The sequence below is a fragment of the Mastigoproctus giganteus genome, chromosome 10 (genome assembly GCF_048544385.1).
Source record: "Mastigoproctus giganteus isolate SK-2022 chromosome 10, ASM4854438v1, whole genome shotgun sequence".
Classification (NCBI taxonomy): Eukaryota; Metazoa; Arthropoda; class Arachnida; order Uropygi; family Thelyphonidae; genus Mastigoproctus; species Mastigoproctus giganteus.
Window position 1 is genome coordinate 83444462 of NC_143584.1, and position 20709 is coordinate 83465170.

The 20709-nt window shown below is 38.4% G+C and overlaps 1 protein-coding gene across 4 annotated transcripts in view; it reads left to right on the top strand.

Annotated features, from left to right (window-relative positions):
- c11.1 (maestro heat like repeat family protein c11.1) overlaps window positions 1–20709 on the top strand; it is a 1259325-nt gene that overhangs the window by 265517 nt on the left and 973099 nt on the right. The window lies entirely within an intron of this gene.

Consider the following 20709-nt stretch of genomic DNA (forward strand, 5'->3'; position numbering starts at 1 on the left):
ATTTCTTATTAAGTTTGGATCTAACTACTTAATAAACGGAACTGTTAGGTATTTCTTTTGGTCTGGGTGTGCCGTGAACCCGAGACACTAAGGGCACTGTGAACCGAGAAAGTTTGGGAACCACTGACATAAAATACGCAATGAAAAAATGACTGTTGCAGAAATATTTGAATAGTGTTGACTTTCTCTTTTCATCAATCAATTTCCGATAGCCGACAACAATTTTCTCTGGTCCCTGGCAAAATAAATATCACAGAGAACCTCAAGCAACAGGTTCTCTGCGATACGAAGGGTTTCGTCTAGTTCTTTTACCGTTATCTCCTTCACTGTAACATTTTCATCTGGCTCATTTAAAAATTAGAATTTTTAAATGCAAGTCTGCATTGACTTTATTAGCAGGAGACAAACAAGTAACATGTCTTCTTCCAGTGGTTGATGGAACACACCGAAGCGGGCAGCAGGCAAACGTTTGTTTATTGCCCATCTGATGCGCGGTAAGCATAATGCGCGATTCAAATCTTTTTCAACTATCACATAAAAAAAAAAAAAAAGATCGCTTTAACTGGAAATTTGCATTGTGTATTTCCAATAGCGGTAACTGAAAAACGCATTAATCGAACTTGTGTTATGCGAGGCCTGTCTGTACTGAATTATTTTTGTACATGCTACATCTGATTACAGAAATTTTTGTGGGAGTGAAAAAATTTATAAATAAATTTGAGATTTGTAATCACTTACGGAAAAAATATCAGGGAGGAACAGCGTTTTACAAATTTCGAAAATAACAGAGAAACTCCAATTACAAATTGGAAAGTATGACACTTTGAGCTTTTTTTGTGTGTCCTTCAGTGCTATTTAATCCTCCAGTGCTAATCAGTCGGCGAGTATTTCATTTGAATTACAAGTGGTCGAAGTGTGAGTGTAGATGCAGGTTAAAAGAAATGAAAGTGTTAATTCAAATTTTGTTGTTTCGTCTCCACCTTAAAAAAGTAAGTTTTAAGAAACTGTTATAAATGAACCTTTATTTTATGTACTGAATTTCCTTTAGTTGAACTGTAACCATATATTTTATTTTTATAGGTTATAAAATTTTATGTAATTATTAGTTATTTAAAATATATGTTTTAGAATTCAATTTTTATCTTATTTCTAAAATGAGTTTTAGACACAGTGATTGAATTGGGAGGGTGCAGTTCTCCCTGTTAAATTTTTTTGAGTGAAAGGTTCTCCCTGTTAAATTTTTTTGAGTGAAAGGTTCTCTTGTTAATTTTTTGAACAGAACATTTTCCTTGTTAAAATATTTTTTTATACTACAAAAATGCAAATTGTGAGCAAACTCATATTTAAAATAATGTATTCTCGAGTTTGTCTTTTACTAATCATACATGGCACTCGTATAGCTCCAGAATGAACAATCGGCTACAATGATGAGGGTTTTTGAATGCCTAATAGACCGTTTTTTCGCAGCCAAAAAAAAAAAAAAAAAAAAAAAAAAAAGTGACCATATAATCTAGTTTTTTTATTTGTACCTGTAAATTGTAATTATTTTCTGAAATATTACAATACTGTTTATGTGCAATAAAAACATGTAATATATTAGTTTATTAAAAAAAAATTAGCATTTGCTAAATTTTTTTTTACTATTGTTTAATTTTTCCAATTCAAGCACGATGTAAAATAGTGGATATTTCCGTAACACAAGAGACTACAAATTGAAAATTCAATAATGAACTCTGTGTCAATTCATCATATTTCGTTCTAGTGAACTCTGAAGTAGTCAGATTGGCAATAATTTAATTGTATCTCTTATTGTAAATATTTTCGCAATGAGTTGTCATGGTATTGCACTACATCAAATGAGTATCGGTTCACCAATGCAGAAGACCATTGATGAAGCAATACTCTTTGTGATATTTTGTGAATACCTTCAATTACCTATGCTGGTCCCAAAGGAACTAGTTAGTGTTGGTGACTCTATTGTCAGGGAGACAGGGAATATATTGTGTAAAAAGGATAGATGGAACAGGACCATGGTATGTCTGCCAGGGGCTAAAGTTGACGTTGTAAAGCCTATATCATCTTTTAAGGGCACAAAAGGTGATATTATTGTACATGTTGGCACCAATGACATTAAGAGGAGGAGGAGATCTGTAGATTTACTTAAGAAGATCAGGTCAATGTTGCAAAAAAGTCATGAGTCAGGGTTAAATTTGAAAGTGTCTGCAATTCTGTCCAGACACGATAGGAGGGAATACATGATGTGAGAGCCTTGTCAATCAATTCGGTCCTGGAGGGAATGTGCAAGACTCAAGGGGTACAATTCTTTTCAATGCGGTCTGTGCTTGTTAACAGGAGAGACTGCTTCTACAGGGATGGGATACACTTAAATAGAAAGGTGCAAGAATATTTGCTGATGCTATCGAGGCAGTGTTAGGTGGGTCGGAAAACTGCTAGCTTGGGGGGATTCACAGACTAAAAGTTTAAAAGTAGCTGCTGGCATAGGTGAAGGTGATTCTTGCACAACTTCTATTAGAATAAGTAGCGACCTGGAGCGAGGGGTGCTGGGGGTTTCAGGGATGGATGGCCGTCATCGTCAAACAGGTGGGTATATGGGATGTGTTAGGGTAACTAATAATAAGGATAGGTACATGTATACTTGCATGTATACCAATGCGAAGTATAGTAAAGAAATTTGATGAATTTGAAGTGTTGGTCAAGACATCAAAGGCGTTTATTGTTGGGATAGCAGAGACGTGGTGTCACACAGATATAAGGAATGCAGAACTGGAATTTGGGGAGTACAGTGTGTATAGAAAGGAAAAATAGGAAGGGAGGAGGTGTTATGCTGCTAATTAAGAAAAACATAAAATCAAAAGAAGTGCATCCAGTTGATATAGATGAATAGTGCACTGTTGAGTCAGTTTGGTGTAAGCACTGCAAAAGCAAAAATAAGAGTAGGAGTATTAAAAAATAATTATAGGCCTAATGACTTGAATGAGTACAATAAACAATTGTACAGAGAAATAGAGTGGGCTAGTAAATCAGAATGTCTTATAAGGGGGGAATTTTAACTTCACAGATATTGACTGTAACTCATGGGTTGGTCACTCTCACACTAGTAAGACTTTTGTGGATTTATTGGATAATTGTTTTCTGCAGCAGCATGTTCGAGAGGCAACCAGAGAGAGTAATACTCTTGATGTGGTTATCAGCAGTGATCATTCGTATATTAAGAATTTGCTGATAAAGGAACCACTAGGTGGCAGTGATCACAGTGATCTGATATTTACTTAAAGATATAATTACCATCATGGGTAAAGGAAAGGGATTTTTCTTCCGTAAAGGTGAGTACAGTGGTCTCAGACAGTTTTTAAATTCTGTACAGTGGGATCAACTGACGATGTTACCAACAGTAAATTCTAAGTGGGAAGCATTCAAGAAATTAATCGTGGATGCTGCTAAAAGTTTCATACGTATTAAGAAATATTGTTCAAGGTTTAGGCGTAAATGGTTATCAAATGAACTAATGAGACTCGTCACAGAAGAAAAATGCATGGGATGCATATAATTTATCAAGCGACTCAGAAGCCTATGGCAGATATAAGCTAGTCTGTAATCAGGTCACAAAGGAGGTTAGGCAGGCAAAGGCAGATTATGAGAAATCTTTTCCAAAAGATGTTAAGAAAAACAGCAAGGATTTCTTTACTTATATAAACTCTAAAAGGAAGGGGATGAATCTGATTGGTCCATGTGATATCGATAGTTCGACTGTTGATGATCCTGCTCAGATAGCAAACAAACTGAATGAATATTTTACATCTACATTCACACATGAGGAGTTATTAAGGATTGAAAATGGCAGAAGGTTATCAAATTGTAGCAGGGTGCTTAATGATTTTGTAATAACTGAGAGCAAAGTGGAGGAGAAAATGTATGAGTTAAACATAAGAAAGGCACCTGGGTGGATGGGATCTATCCATTTATATTAAAGGAGGCGGAAAAGCAACTAAGAAAACCCTTAGCCATAATTATGAGAGCATCCTTGGACTCAGGGAGGTCCCCACGGACTGGAGATGTGCAAATGTATCCCCAATTCACAAAGGAGGACCCGAAGGATGATATGAGTAATTACAGACCAGTTAGTTTAACTTCTGTTCCAGGTAAAATAATGGAGTCACTGATTAAAGATGCATTGCAGGATCATCTAGACAAGACTGCAGCAATAATTCAGACACAACATGGGTTTGTTAAGGGAAAGTCTTGTCTGACAAATTTGATAGGATATTATGATGTGGTTACAAAGGAACTGGATGCAAAAAATAATTTTGATATCATATATTTGGATTTCAGGAAAGCTTTTGACACTGTTGCGCATGGAAGACTATTGTACAAATTGGAGCAGAATGGTATTAAGGGTAAGTTGCTACAATGGATAAAAGGATGGTTGAGTGGGAGAAGACAGAGGGTGGTAATCAAAAGGTGCTGCTCTTCATGGACTAATGTCATTAGTGGAGTCCCACAGGGTTAGGTGTTGGGTCCTCTGTTGTTTTGTATATTTATCAATGATATTGATGAAGGTATATCAGGCTTAGTGTCGAAATTTGCAGATGAAACAAAGGTTGGCAGGGTTGTTAACGACAGTAATGGCAGTGTGCTACTGCAACTGGATCTAGATAATTTGGGCAGATGGGCTAAGAAGTGGCAACTGAAGTTTAACCTTGACAAATGAAAAGTACTGCATATGGGTAGAAGTAACCCCAGAGAAACGTACCAACTGTGTGGTACTACACTTAAGGTGGTAGAAAATGAAAAAGACCCGGGAGTAATTGTGCAGTCAGATATGAAGTTTTCTGAGCAATGCAGACGGGCTGCCAGGGCAGGTCATGGGGTTTTGTCAATGATATATAGGAATTTTGCTAGCAGGGAAAAGGAGGTGATTGTATCTCAGTATAAGGCAATGGTCAGGCCATGCCTTGAGTACTGCGTACAGGTCTGGAGGCCTCATTTTAGGAAGGATGTAGATTTGCTTGAGCGTGTACAGAGAAGGGCAAAAAGATTGGTGAGTGGAATGAAGGGATCCTCTTACCAAGAGAGGCTTAAGTTTTGCAAATTTCAGTGGCTGGAGACTAGGCACCTATGTGGGTGATCTGTTTGAGGTGTATAAGGCCTTGAATGGGTTGAACATGCTGAATTCTGATGGGATCCTTCCACTTGTTCAGATTACGAACAAGGGGGCATAAATTCAAATTAAGAAAAGACAGATGTAGAATAGATGTGTGGAAATTTGCCTTTAGCCAGCGGTGGTTAATTTCTGGAACAAACTTCCATCTGTTGTTATGGAAGTAGATAGGTTAAATAAATTTAAGGAGGAACTGGACAGGAATTTGGAGGGAATGGTGTGATTTTTTTTTTTTTTTTTTTTTTTTGGCTGATGCTGCATAAGCTCATACACTTGCTTTCTTGCATCACATGCCACTACTACTACTAATTATTGTATCTCAATATTGATAATACCTTCACAACGTTCATTGTGATGGTATTTACAATATGAGATACAATTAAATCGATGCCATTTTAACTACTTGAAGTTCACTACGAACAAAATATAATGAATTGACACTGTCAGTTCGTTAGTCATGCGTGTAAAATAGGAAATGGTAGTTACAAAAACATCGCTGTGTTTATATACAAAAATATATTTCAATTTGTGCATATGCCTCAATGAAACAATTTTTTAAAATTGCATGTTCTAGAATTCTAGTCTATATGTTTACAATAAAAACAACATTATTTATTTAGTTGTTTTTCAAATTTAATTAAAATAAAAAACCTTTAAAAATTTATAAATTCCAGATAAGAATAAGATGTTCAAACGACAAAGTGGAGCAGAATTTTGAAAGAAGAAGAAATTGAGGCAGGAAAGAAGCAAAGGAATTGTTAGATAATTTTCAAAAATGATTTGAATTGGTGGAGATTTCTGACAACAATAAAAAAAACCCTGTTAGCTGCAATTCAATCATTCCTGAAGCTGAAAAAATTGTAGCAAAACAGAGGCACATAATTCTGAAAATGACCAGAAAACCGAGTATGAATTACCTCAGATTATAAAAAATGGAAATAATAATAATATTATGCTAAACTTAAATAATCCTGCATCTTGGCTAGCGAATATTTCTGATAAAATAAGATGCTTTTTAATGGAAAATGGACTGGATTAAGGTAAAGATGTGAATTATTATATCTGAGGATGGACGTTGATTTTCTATAAGTGGTTTCAAAAAAAACTTGCTAATGTTGAATTTGTAGGCATAAATTGGCTGATTTACTCCAAAGAAACTAAATCGTTGTATTGTTTTCCATGTATTTTTTTTGGTACAAACAAAAATACTGGCAATGTGCCTTCCCTAGTCAATTCAAAGAAAGGCTTTTCCTCTTGGAAACACTTATATCGATGTATTCCAAATCATGAAAATTCGTTTGAACACCTTGAACACTTTCTAAAATGGAAATCAATCGAAAAGAGCCTAAAAAATTCTGTGCTTATTGGTGACGGTCTACAAAAAGCAATTTTAACAGAGAAAGAAAAATGGAGACGAATTTTAAAAATTATTCTGGATGCAATATTATTTTGTGCAAAAAAATAATCTTGCATTAAGAGGTTCAAATGAGATAATTAGGAATCCAAAAGCTGGAATATTCCTCAATATTATTGAACTTTTCAGTCATTATAATAAAGAACTAGCAGAACAAATTTCAAATCATTGCAAAGGAACTGTGAATTATTTATTGCATAAAATTCAAGACAAATTTATATATTTAATTGGAAATGAAGTTCAGGTCAGTATTATTTCAAAATTAAAAAAAGCTAAGTACTTCTCCTTGTTAATTGATTGCACACCTGATTTATCACTTCATGAACAGATGTCCTGAGTAATCAGATATGTGCAAATTATTAACAGAAAAATATCAATTGAAGAAAGTTTCATTGATTTTATAGAAAGTAATGAAAAGACTGCGATTGGATTGGCGATAGAAATACTTAAGAAATTAGAAAAGGATGCACTTGACATTAAAAATGTAAGGGTGCAGGGATACGATAATGGGGCGAATATGGTGGGAAAATATAACGGCGTACAGGCAATAATTAAAAAACGAAATGAATTTCCACGTTTGTACCATGTTTGGCACATAGTCTTAATTTAACTGGTGTACATGCAGCGTCAACATCTGGGTGATAAGTTGTTTTGCCGTTGTTCAAAGAATATTTACTTTTTTTTCTGGATCCACTAGTTGCTGGGAAATTTTAATGAATAGTTTGAAGATTTCACTTAAAGGACATAAAGACACAAGATGGTTGTCCAAAGAACGAGCTATAAAATCTTGGTTCTTACAAATAACTAAAGTTCATGAAGTCTTAATCAATATTGAAGATACGTCTGCAAATGCAGAAACTATCAGTACTGCTCAAAGTCTGCTTTCACAAATAGGCTATCCATTTTTATGCAGATTGACTATATGGAATAAAATTCTTCATAATATTGACTGTGTAAATAAAGCATTGCAAGCTTGGTCCTTGAGGCTATCACAGACATTCTCTCAGATATGCCAGACAAGCTGTTCTTGCTACCTGTGAGTCTAAAACGCTGATGGAATTGATATTCGGGTGACACTCAAGTCAAAGTGGACCCAATTTCGGCGAAGTCCGGACGGTCTATGACAGCCAAATCCTCTGCTTGCACCTTCGCGATGGTGGGACTGTTAGTAATCCTGGGTATAACCTTCATGCACAAGTACATGGTGGGTGACCACCCAGGTGTGAACCAACGTAAGCAGGGGTCGAGGTGTGGCGCCCACACCACATGGAGGAACGCCGCCCCTCTATGTTACCAGGCAGTACTAGGTGGTAGATGACTCTCATCAACCGGTGAAATACCACCACTTTGCTTATTGGAGGCTTGAAGTGGTTGAACCCATGTTTAGTCTCTAGAGCTAAGTTCCGGCCAACCCTTCCCTATCTCTTCCATCATGCAGTATGATTGATGATTTTTGAGGTTATGATGAATGTCGTGGCGAGATCCAATATTCCTTACATTTCGAGGGTACAGCTCTAAAACGGTGTTCGCAGGCCGGCCGCTAGTTAGTACACCGGACTGAACCTATTGGTAACTCTCTAGGAAGCTTCCGGATCAGCTAGTGTATAATCTTGCTACCTCTACTCTGCCAGATAGTGACTGGAGGGAGTCCGAGTAGTGTGTATGCGGGGAGCATTGTCGAGGCCACGTTATGTCAAGGATCTGGGTATATTCTTACCACATGTACGCCATATCCAAAAATTTCATTACTTCATACAGCATGTCCCACCCACTTTTTCTTACTATTGAATACACCATGAATTGTCAAAATAATAGAGCAAGCTTATCTGTGAAAAGATCTAAACCTCCCAAGGACTTCCTAATTCATTTCACAAATATACGTGGTCTCAATTCTAATCTCAACGATGTCCATTTCCACTTGCAGTCTTCCAAACCCCATGTACTTTTTCTGACTGAATCTCAGTTATCAGTTGATTCAACTACTGCTCATCTCAGGTGTCCAAATTATTTGCTGTATGATTCCTTTCGCCTCAAAGGTGGTACTTGTGCATATGTCCGTTCTGATATTCCCTGTCAGAGACTTGGCACTTTGGAATCTCCTCTCTTTGATCTTCTCTGGCTTAAAATCTCTCTACCTCATTGTGTAAAATTCATCTGTTGTCTCTACCGTTCTCCCAACTCCACTAATCACTTGGAGCTCTTTGACTTCCTCTCTTTGCAACTTGACTTTCTCCAGTCCAACTTTCCTAACAGTGAGGTAATTTTCCTTGGTGATTTTAACGTTCACAACTCCAGCTGGCTTCCGTTTTCTAGTCACACCGACCCAGCAGGTCGAGATGCTGAGGCTTTTGCAATTACTAATGACCTAGCACAGATTGTTCATTTACCTACAAGAATTCCGGACAATCCTAATCATACAACCAATACGCTTGATCTTTTTCTCACAAACAACCCTTCTAAGTACAAGGTTGAAGTGAGAGGTCCTTTAGGCACTTCAGATCACAACTTGGTGATTGCCTCTTCTCCAATGGAACTTTTATCTCATGGCTGTTCCCAACCTCGTATTGTTTGGCATTACAAGAATGCAAAATGGGATGACCTGCGAGACTTCTTTTCTTGTTTTCCTTGGTCTGATTACTGTTTCAAAACTTCTGATGTCAACGTTTGCTCAGATCGTGTCAGTGAAATTATTCTTGCAGGAATGGAATCCTTTATCCCACACTCCACTTTAAAATCTCGTCCTTTATCTAAACCTTGGTTTTCCAATAAATGTGCTAAGGCTGTCCAAGAGAAGAACGTTGCCTATCGTAATTGGCTTGTTTCTAATTCTTCAGTTTCATTTTCTGCCTACACCAAAGCCCGCAACAATTGTAAAGCAGTTATTACTCAGTCCAAACTAGAGTTTGAACAGGCTAAGAGTAGAAAACTTGCTTCTTGCCCTAATGGTAGCCGAGCATTCTGGTCTCTTGCCAAAGCTATTGGCCGCAACTTTTGCCCATCTCTGCTCCCACCTCTGTCCAAACCAGATGGTTCTGTTGTCACTTCAGCCAAGGATAAAGCTGACCTGCTAGCATCCCATTTTTCTTTGAGCTCATGTATTAATGATCTTGGTAAAACACCTCCCACCATTCCTAACACGCTCCATTCAATGCCTCCTGTGGTCTTCCGTCAAAAGGATATCAGAAGGATTTTGATGAATCTTGATGCTAAGAAAGCTCCAGGTCCTGATGGTATTTCTCCACTTGTTCTCAAAACCTGTGCTCCTGAACTTACTCCTATTCTTTGTCGCCTTTTTTCACTTTCTTATTCCAAAGGTGTTTTTCCTTCTGCTTGGAAATTTGCTCATATCCAGCCAGTTCCTAAAAAGGGTGACAAATCCCTCCCATCCAATTATCGTCCCATTGCAATTACTTCGACTCTTTCTAAAGTAATGGAGAAATCAATTAACCGCCAACTCTTAAACTACCTAGAAACCTTCCATCTGATCAACGATCGCCAGTATGGATTCCGTCGGTGTCGATCCACTGGTGATATTCTGGCTTATGTTACCCATTTATGGACTAATTCAATGGAAAGGTTCGGTGAAACACAAGTAGTTGCTCTTGACATCTCAAAGGCTTTTGATCGTGTTTGGCATAAAGGTCTTCTAAACAAGCTTCCATCTTATGGTTTGCCAACTGTTTTTAGTAATTGGTTATCCAGTTTTCTCTCTGATCGCTCACTGAGGGTGATGGTAGATGGCTCTCTGTCTTCTAACTTCTCCACTAATGCCGGTGTCCCCCAAGGTTCAGTTCTTTCCCCCACTCTTTTCCTCTTGTATATCAATGACCTTCTTCCATTGACTGGAAATCCTATCCATAGTTTTGCCGATGATAGCACATTGCATTCAACTTTCCATTTTGAGAAACCTTGTCCAGCTCAATCAGCTTCAAGTTCTCGAAAATCTGCTGCCAATTCCTTAAATGCCGATCTTCAGGTAATTCTCCAGTGGGGCAAAGACAACTTAGTTGATTTCAACCCTTCTAAAACTCAATCTTGTCTTATATCTCGCAAAAAGGATTCTTCTGCTCCTATGCTTATCTTTAGTGACACTCCGATTTCTAGGCAAAATGATATATCTCTTTTGGGGATTACCCTGACTTCTAATCTCTCTTGGCACAAGCACATTACAAATATTGCTTCCTCTGCATCTAAAAAACTTGGTTTTCTCTTTCGCTCTCGGCGTTACTTTTCTCCCAAACAGCTGCTCACTCTGTATAAATCGCAAATCCGCCCTGCCATGGAATATTGTTCCCACATCTGGGGTGGTGCCCCCAAAACCTCTCTCAGGCTTCTTGATTCCATTCAGAAGAGGGCAGTTAGGTTAATTAATGATCCATCTCTAACAGAGTCTCTCCACTCGCTGTCTCATAGACGCACTGTTTCTGCTGCATGCCTCTTCTACAGATACTTCCATGGGCACTGTTCTTCTGAATTGGCTTCTATAATTCCCGCTCTCTCTTTCAAAACAGTCCGAACACGTGCCGCCACCAGCCAACATCCATTTACTGTCCAACTTGAAACCCACAGAACCAACTACTCATCTTCCTCATTTATTCATTCAACTGCCGTTTTCTGGAACAACCTTCCTTCATACGTATTTCCTGAAAATTACAATCTACAGAAGTTCAAGTCCAATATCAACAAATATCTTCTTTCGTCTTCTCAACCTCCAACCCAAGCACGGTACTAAGTACTATAGGTTATAATACCTCTCGTGTTTGGGGTTCTCATAAAAAAAAAAAAAATAAAAAGCTTTGCATACATAATTCTTCCCAATTAATAAGTGGATTGATAAAAAATCTCAAAGAAATACAGGAAAGTTAATTTAAAGATATTTTTGGATATGCTACCACAGCAGAAAAAATGGATTTCAATTTGTCTGCCGAATAACAATTTTGTATTGGAATTAAATACATTTTGGATATTCTTATGAATGACTAGATTTGAAAAACTGAATACTGTTTCTTAAGATTTTGATTTTATAATTGGAACTTCACTCGAATTAATTAAGAAATCTGACTTGCAGAAGGCTGCTTTTGACCTTGCATTAAAATATAACAAAGGTTTGCGTCAGATATTTCAACAGAAATTGAAAGCTTCAAAAATCATGTTTTATCAATTCTACAGGATATAAAATCTGTTACTCCCAGGTTTTTTTCATTTTCTACCACCTTAAGTGTAGTACCACACAGTTGGTACGTTTCTCTGGTATTACTTCTACCCATATGCAGTACTTTGCATTTGTCAAGGTTAAACTTCAGTTGCCACTTCTTAGCCTATCTGCCCAAATTATCTAGATCCTGTTGCAGTAGCACACTGCCATTACTGTCATTAACAACCCTGCCAACCTTTGTATCATCTGCAAACTTCGATATTAAGCCTGATATACCTTCATCAATATCATTGATAAATATACAAAACAACAGTGGACCCAACACCGAACCCTGTGGGACTCCACTAATAACATTAGTCCACGAAGAGCAGCACCCATTGATTACCACCCTCTGTCTTTTCCCATTTGACCATCCTTTTATCGATTGTAGCAAGTTACCCTTAATACCATTCTGCTCCAATTTGTACAGTAGTCTTCCATGCGCAACAGTGTCAAAAGCTTTCCTGAAATCCAAATATATGATATCAAAATTATTTTTTGCGTCCAGTTCCTTTGTAACCACATCATAATATCCTATCAAATTTGTCAGATAAGACTTTTCCTTAACCAACCCATGCTGTGTCTGAATTATTGCTGCAGTCTTGTCTAGATGATCCTTCAATGCATCTTTAACCAGTGACTCCATTATTTTACCTGGAACAGAAGTTAAACTAACTGGTCTGTAATTACTCGTGTCACCCTTCGATCCCCCTTTGTGAATTGGAGATACATTTGCACATCTCCAGTCCGTGGGAACCTCCCCTGAGTCCAAGGATGCTCTCGTAACTATGGCTAAGGGTTTGCTTAGTTGCTTTGTCACCTCCTTTAATATAACTGGATAGATCCCATCCACCCCAGGTGCCTTTCTTATGTTTAACTTCAACAATTCTTTCTCTGTCATCAAAGTTTCTTTATTAAAATAAAATTTAATATATACATACATTAATATATACACATAAAATATATTTAATATATACATATAAAATATATTTAATATATACATATATGTAAATATTTAATATATAAATATAAAATATATTTAATATATAAATATGAAATATATTTAATATATACATATATGTATATATTATATTTTATTTTAATAAATTTATTTTAACAAGTTAGTCGGTCGTCGCAAGAAACTTTGATGATATAATGCAATCTGACGCACAAGGCCTGTTTTCTAATTTCTGCTCCACTTTGCTCTCTAATAATTACAGACTTGTTAATTTGACTTCTATTCCAAGGAAAATAATGGAGTCACTAGTTAAAGAAGCATTGCAGGATCATTTAGACAAGACTGCAGTAATAATTCAGACACAGCATGGGCTAAGGGGAAAGTTGCTAGAATGGATAAAAGGATGGTTGAATGGGAGAAGACAGAGTTGTAATCAATGGACTAATGTTATTAGTGGAGTCCCCCAGGGTTCAGTGTTGGGCCCATTGTTGTTTTCTTTATTTATCATTGATTTTGATGAAGGTATATCAAGCTTAATATCAAACTTTGCTGATGATACAAAGGTTGGCAGGGTTGTTAATAACAGTAACGACAGTATGCTGCTGCAACAGGATCTGGAAAAGTTGGGCAGATGGGCTGAGAAGTGGTAACTGAAGTTTAACATTGACAAAAAAGTACTCAATATGGGTAGCAGTAATCCCAGAGAAATGTATCAACTGTCTGGTGTTACACTCAGGGTAGTGGAGAATGAAAGAGACTTGGTGGTAATCATTCAGTCAGATATGAAGTTTTCTGACAGTGCAGACAGGCTGCCAGAGTAGTCAGGGGTCCTTTTCAATGATATACAGGAATTTTGCTTGCAGGGATAAGGAGGTGATTATCCCCTTGTATAAGGCAATGGTCAGGCCACACCTTGAGTACTGCTTATAGGTCTAGAAGCCTTATTTCTGGAAGGATGTTTAGTTGCCATGAGTACAGAGAAATGCAACAAGACTGGTGAGGGGGAACAAAGGGGTGCTTTTACGAAGAAAGGCTTAATTTCTGCAAATTGCAGTGTCTGGAGACTAGGTACCTGCAAGGTTATCTGATTGAGGTGTATAAGGCCTTAAATGGATTGAGCAGGCTCAGTGCTGATGACATTCTTCCTCTTGCTCAGATTATAAATCTGAAGGGGCATTGACTGAAATTGAGGAAAGACAGTTGTTGAATAGATGTGTGGAAATTTGCCTTTAGCCAGTGGGTTATTGATTGCCGGAACAAATTTCCATCTGTTGTGGAAGTTGATAGCTTAAAGAAATTCAAGGCAGAACTATACAAACATTTGTAATGAATGGATAAGTGAAATGGAAATGCGTTTTTTTTATTTTTTTTGGCTTATGCTGTATAAGCTTGCTTTCTTGCATCATGTGCCGCTACTAATGAAAATGCTAATTTTTTCCAAGTTTGAATAAAATCCACCCTCTCTCTCGCTCCTTTTTTCCAAGAGGAGGGAGTACCACAAAGATGTGTAATGCTTTTTGCCATTAAGCTCCATTACTAAACAACTTCCTCCAACCGTAAACAGTACATTCTGTGTTGATGACTTTAGCATATTTTCATGATCGTGTAACATGAGAGTTATCGAGAGACAACTGCACCAAGCCACTGATCGCCTTTACTGTCAATGGCTAGTGGTTTCAAGTTGTCGCCACAGAAGATCGTATGTGTACATTTTTGTTCACAAACATAACCTTCACCCTGAACATGATTTAAGATTTTGACAAATCACTATTCCAGTAGTACTGGACACAAAATTATTGACACTCATATTTGAGAAAAAGTTGACATTTCTTCAACATATTTGTCATCTATGTAGAAAGTGCATGAGAGGTTTGAACATTCTATGTGCTCTCTCTCTCTCTCTCTCTCTCCTGCTTTTTGGGGTGTAGATTGGTGCACTTTACCCCATATCATGCACATGCGATCAAAATTTGATTATGGATCTCAGCTATATGTTTCGGCCAGAAATAAGTGTCCTTTGGTGGTCTAACCCCATTTATCATCAGGCTATTTTTATTGCTATTGGTGCATTCAGAGCATCTGTTGTCCACAGTATATATGTGGAAGCAAAAGGAATGAAACATCCTTGTTCCTTTGATGAAAACAGTTATGTAAAGCATACTCTACAGTATGCTTTTAAGCTGAAATTCCTGCCAGTGAACATCTGTTTTAGAGCCACAATGAGAAAATATTTTTTATAACATTATTCAGACTGCCAACCATCCATTCGGAATTTATATACAAGAGCTACTCAGAGAGCTTAACATCATGGTAGACAAGGTTACCAGATCACCAGAGTAGCCTCTTCTTCCATCCTGGCATGCTCAAATACTAGCATGTAACTTCTCCTTTAAGAACCGGAAATCTGATACCCCATTTCCTCTCTACTTTTAGCTCTATTCAGAACACTGAGCTGAACATTCTGACTTCCTTCCAGTTTACACAGATGGCTAAAAGTCAGAATAGTGTGTGGGATCTGTAGCTTAGATATTGGCTTTCTTTTTGTCATCAATACTTTATCTGAGCAGATTCCCTCTAAATGCAACATATACACTGCAGTGCTGAATGCTATAGAATTAGCCTTGGATCACATAAGAACTCACTAATATCTCACACTGTACTGTGTTTAGCAGATATGCACTCTTTATAAAGGTGGATTTGATATCTTATTTTCCTGTATCCCCAGTCACATCGGGAATATTGGAAATAATTTGGCTGTTACATATCAGGAGCCCTCATGAATAATCTTGGCCTGGCATTTCCCTACACAAACTAAAGGCAAATAATTCATAAGAAGATATATCCACAGTGGCAAATTTACCACAGGTAACAAATTATATCAAATTAAGTCAGTAATCGAATCATGGCAGTCTAGTTGGTGCAGGGATCGTAAATAGAAAGTTGTTCTTACTGGGCTTTGAATAGTACAGTCTGAAAAATTTGACCCATTCCTTCCTGCTGAGGGCTAATAACCCTCCTGTGTGCATGCAGTGTGGTAGGAGGGTTATCAGCCCTCAGCTGAAAGGAATGATAACCTCCTGTGTGCATGTGGTGTGATACCTTTTATCCATTTAGCATGTTTTATTGGAAGATACAAATTTTAGATGCACATTTTACTGCTTTTAATTATCTGACTGAGCCTTATGTAAAAAAGATAAAATAAACTGCAGACATTATCAACCCACTGCAAGATAGAAGCCTCCTCAAGAATTCATGCTGCGGGAAATGGACCATAATCTGCCATGCTGGTCCAGTGCAAGTTGGCAGATCGACCATATTTAGCAGTCAGGGGCTTGAACCCTGGTCTACTCAAAGAGAAGAGTGTATACTACTGCACTCCTGCTCCTGACCACTCGGCTATGGAGGCCATTTTACTCAGTCAAATTATATCTGACAATTAGCTTGTCGACTTGTTTATAGAATTTCAACTTTCAACTAACATGTAGCAACAGTCCTTTAAGTTGAGTTTTTTTAAAAAAATTCTAATTTCTAATAATAGCCATTGAAGGAATTGTTTTCTATACAGGTATTTTAGTGTTTACATTGATCCATCAGTTATGTGGCACCTTCATAGCCAGGTGGGAAGGAACAGCAGTGGCACATGCTTCTTGATTAGACCGGGGTTCGAGCCTGTGACCACCAAATACGGAGGATGCGGAAAGGTCAGGGAATGACCACCGCATATCAGGTCAGGGAATGACCACCGCATATGGTCCTTGAGGTTGTCACAGACATTCTCTCAGATATGCCAGACAAGCTGTACTTGCTACCTGGGAGTCTAAAACGCTGATGGAACTGATATTCGGGTGACACTCAAGTCAAGTGGACCCAATTTCGGCGAAGTCCGGACGGTCTGTGACAACCAAATCCTCTGCTTGCACCTTCACGATGGTGGGACTGTTAGTAATCCTGGGTATAACCTCCATGCACAAGCACATGGTGGGTGACCACCCAGGTGTGAACCAACGTAAGCAGGGGTCGAGGTGTGGCGCCCACACCACATGGAGGAACGCCGCCCCTCTATGTTACCAGGCAGTACTAGGTGGTAGATGACTCTCATCAACCGGTGAAATACCACCACTTTGCTTATTGGAGGCTTGAAGTGGTGGAACCCATGTTTAGTCTCTAGAGCTAAGTTCCGGTCAACCCTTCCCTATCTCTTCCATCATGCAGTATGATTGATGACTTTTGAGGTTATGATGAACGTTGTGGCGAGATCCAATATTCCTTACATTTCAAGGGTACAGCTCTAAAACGGTTTTCGCAGGCCGGCCGCTAGTTAGTACACCGGATCGAACCTATTGGTAACTCTCTAGGAGGCTTCCGGATCAGCTAGTGTATAATCTTGCTACCTCTACTCTGCCAGATAGTGACTGGAGGGAGTCCGAGTAGTGTGTATGCGGGGAGCATTGTCGAGGCCACGTTATGTCAAGGATCTGGGTATATTCTTCCCACATGTACGCCATATCCAAAAATTTCATTACTTCATACAGCATGTCCCACCCACTTTTTCTTCTATTGAATACACCATGAATTGTCAAACTAATAGAACAAGCTTATCTGCGAAAAGATCTAAACCTCCCAAGGATTTCCTAATTCATTTCACAAATATACGTGGTCTCAATTCTAATCTCAACGATGTCCATTTCCACTTGCAGTCTGCCAAACCCCATGTACTTTTTCTGACAGAATCTCAGTTATCGGCTGATTCAACTACTGTTCATCTCAGATGCCCAAATTATTCGCTGTATGATTCCTTTCGCCTCAAAGGTGGTACTTGTGCATATGTCCGTTCTGATATTCCCTGTCAGAGACTTGGCAATTTGGAATCTCCTCTCTTTGATCTTCTCTGGCTTAAAATCTCTCTACCTCATTGTGTCAAATTCATCTGTTGTCTCTACCGTTCTCCCAACTCCACTAATCACTTGGAGCTCTTTGACTTCCTCTCGTTGCAACTTGACTTTCTCCAGTCCAACTTTCCTAACAGTGAGGTAATTTTCCTTGGTGATTTTAATGTTCACAACTCCAGCTGGCTTCCGTTTTCTAGTCACACCGACCCAGCAGGTCGAGATGCTGAGGCTTTTGCAATTACTAATGACCTAGCACAGATTGTTCATTTACCTACAAGAATACCGGACAATCCTAATCATACAGCCAATACGCTTGATCTTTTTCTCACAAACAACCCTTCTAAGTACACGGTCGAAGTGAGAGGTCCTTTAGGCACTTCAGATCACAACTTGGTGATTGTCTCTTCTCCAATGGAACCTTTATCTCATGGCTATTCCCAACCTCGTGTTGTTTGGCATTACAAGAATGCAAAATGGGATGACCTGCGAGACTTCTTTTCTTCTTTTCCTTGGTCGGATTACTGTTTCAAAACTCCTGATGTCAACGTTTGCTCAGATCGTGTCAGTGAAATTATTCTTGCAGGAATGGAATCCTTTATCCCACACTCCACTTTAAAATCTCGTCCTTTATCTAAACCTTGGTTTTCCAATAAATGTGCTAAGGCTGTTCAAGAGAAGAATGTTGCATATCGTAATTGGCTTGTTTCTAATTCTTCAGTTTCATTTTCTGCCTACACCAAAGCTTGCAACAATTGTAAAGCAGTTATTAATCAGTCCAAACTAGAGTTTGAACAGGCTAAGAGTAGAAAACTTGCTTCTTGCCCTAATGGTAGCCGAGCATTCTGGTCTCTTGCCAAAGCTATTGGCCGCAACTTTTGCCCATCTCTGCTTCCACCTCTGACCAAACCAGATGGTTCTGTTGTCACTTCAGCCAAGGATAAAGCTGACCTGCTAGCATCCCATTTTTCTTCCAGCTCATGTATTAATGAACTTGGTAAAACACCTCCCACCATTCCCAACACGGTCCATTCAATGCCTCCTGTGGTCTTCCGTCAAAAGGATATCAGAAGGATTTTGATGAATCTTGATGCTAAGAAAGCTCCAGGTCCTGATGGTATTTCTCCACTTGTTCTCAAAATCTGTGCTCCTGAACTTACTCCTATTCTTTGCCGCCTTTTTTCATTTTCTTATTCCAAAGGTGTTTTTCCTTCTGCTTGGAAATTTGCTCATATCCAGCCAGTTCCTAAAAGGGGTGACAAATCCCTCCCATCCAATTATCGTCCCATTGCAATTACTTCTACTCTTTCTAAAGTAATGGAGAAATCAATTAACCGCCAACTCTTAAACTACCTAGAAACCTTCCGTCTGATCAACGATCGCCAGTATGGATTCCGTCGGTGTCGATCCACTGGTGATATTCTGGCTTATGTTACCCATTTATGGACTAATTCAATGGAAAGGTTCGGTGAAACACAAGCAGTTGCTCTTGACATCTCAAAGGCTTTCGATCGTGTTTGGCATAAAGGTCTTCTAAACAAGCTTCCATCTTATGGTTTGCCAACTGTTTTTAGTAATTGGTTATCCAGTTTTCTCTCTGATCGCTCACTGAGGGTGATGGTAGATGGCTCTCTGTCTTCTAACTTCTCCACTAATGCCGGTGTCCCCCAAGGTTCAGTTCTTTCCCCCACTCTTTTCCTCTTGTATATCAATGACCTTCTTCCATTGACTGGAAATCCTATCCATAGTTTTGCCGATGATAGCACATTGCATTCAACTTTCCATTTTGAGAAACCTTGCCCTGCTCAATCAGCTTCAAGTTCTCGAAAATCTGCTACCAATTCCTTAAATGCCGATCTTCAGGTAATTCTCCAGTGGGGCAAAGACAACATAGTTGATTTCAACCCTTCTAAAACTCAGTCTTGTGTTATATCTCGCAAAAAGGATTCTTCTGCTCCTATGCTTATCTTTAGTGACACTCCAATTTCTAGGCAAAAGGATATATCTCTTTTGGGGATTACCTTGACTTCTAATCTCTCTTGGCACAAGCACATTACAAATATTGCTTCCTCTGCATCTAAAAAACTTGGTTTTCTCTTTCGCTCTCGGCGTTACTTTTCTTCCAAACAGCTGCTCACTCTGTATAAATCGCAAATCCGCCCTGCCTTGGAATATTGTTCCCACATTTGGGGTGGTGCCCCCAAAACCTCTCTCAGGCTTCTTGATTCCATTCAGAAGAGGGCAGTTAGGTTAATTAATGATTCATCTCTAACAGAGTCTCTCCACTCGCTTTCTCATAGACGTACTGTTTCTGCTGCATGCCTCTTCTACAGATATTTCCATGGGCACTGTTCTTCTGAATTGGCTTCTATAATTCCCGCTCTCTCTTTCAAAACAGTCCGAACACGTGCCGCCACCAGCCAACATCCATTTACTGTCCAACTTCAAACCCACAGAACCAACTTTTCATCTTCCTCATTTATTCATTCAACTGCCGTTTTCTGGAACAACCTTCCCTCATACGTATTTCCTGAAAATTACAATCTACAGAAGTTCAAGTCCAATGTCAACAAATATCTTCTTTCGTCTTCTCAACCTCCAACCCAAGCACGGTACTAAGTACTATAGGTTCTAATACCTCTCGTGTTTGGGGTTCACATAAAAAAAAAAAAAAAAAATATCCTCGGAGCAATACGGCCTTAGTTGCTAATTCTCCTAAAAACCAAATAACAACAACAACATCGATTGTGTTAGAGGAGTAATGTTTGGTGGAAGCATTGAGCAAACTGATGGGATTCTTTCAAATGCTAACAAGCTTCCATCCTTTGTTGTGCAAGTTGGTAGTTTGAATAAATTCATGGAAGAACTAGACAGAATATTGGATAGGTGAAATGGGAATTTATTATTTATTTATTATTATTATTTTTTGGCTGATATTTGAGCTTTCTTTCTTGCATCATTTGCCACAATTAATACTATTACTAAAACCAAACAAAAAAAATTAGAATTCAAACATTTGTTTTAATAGGGATACCAAGGTCTGTAATAACAGGGGATGGATATACTGGCCAATTTGAA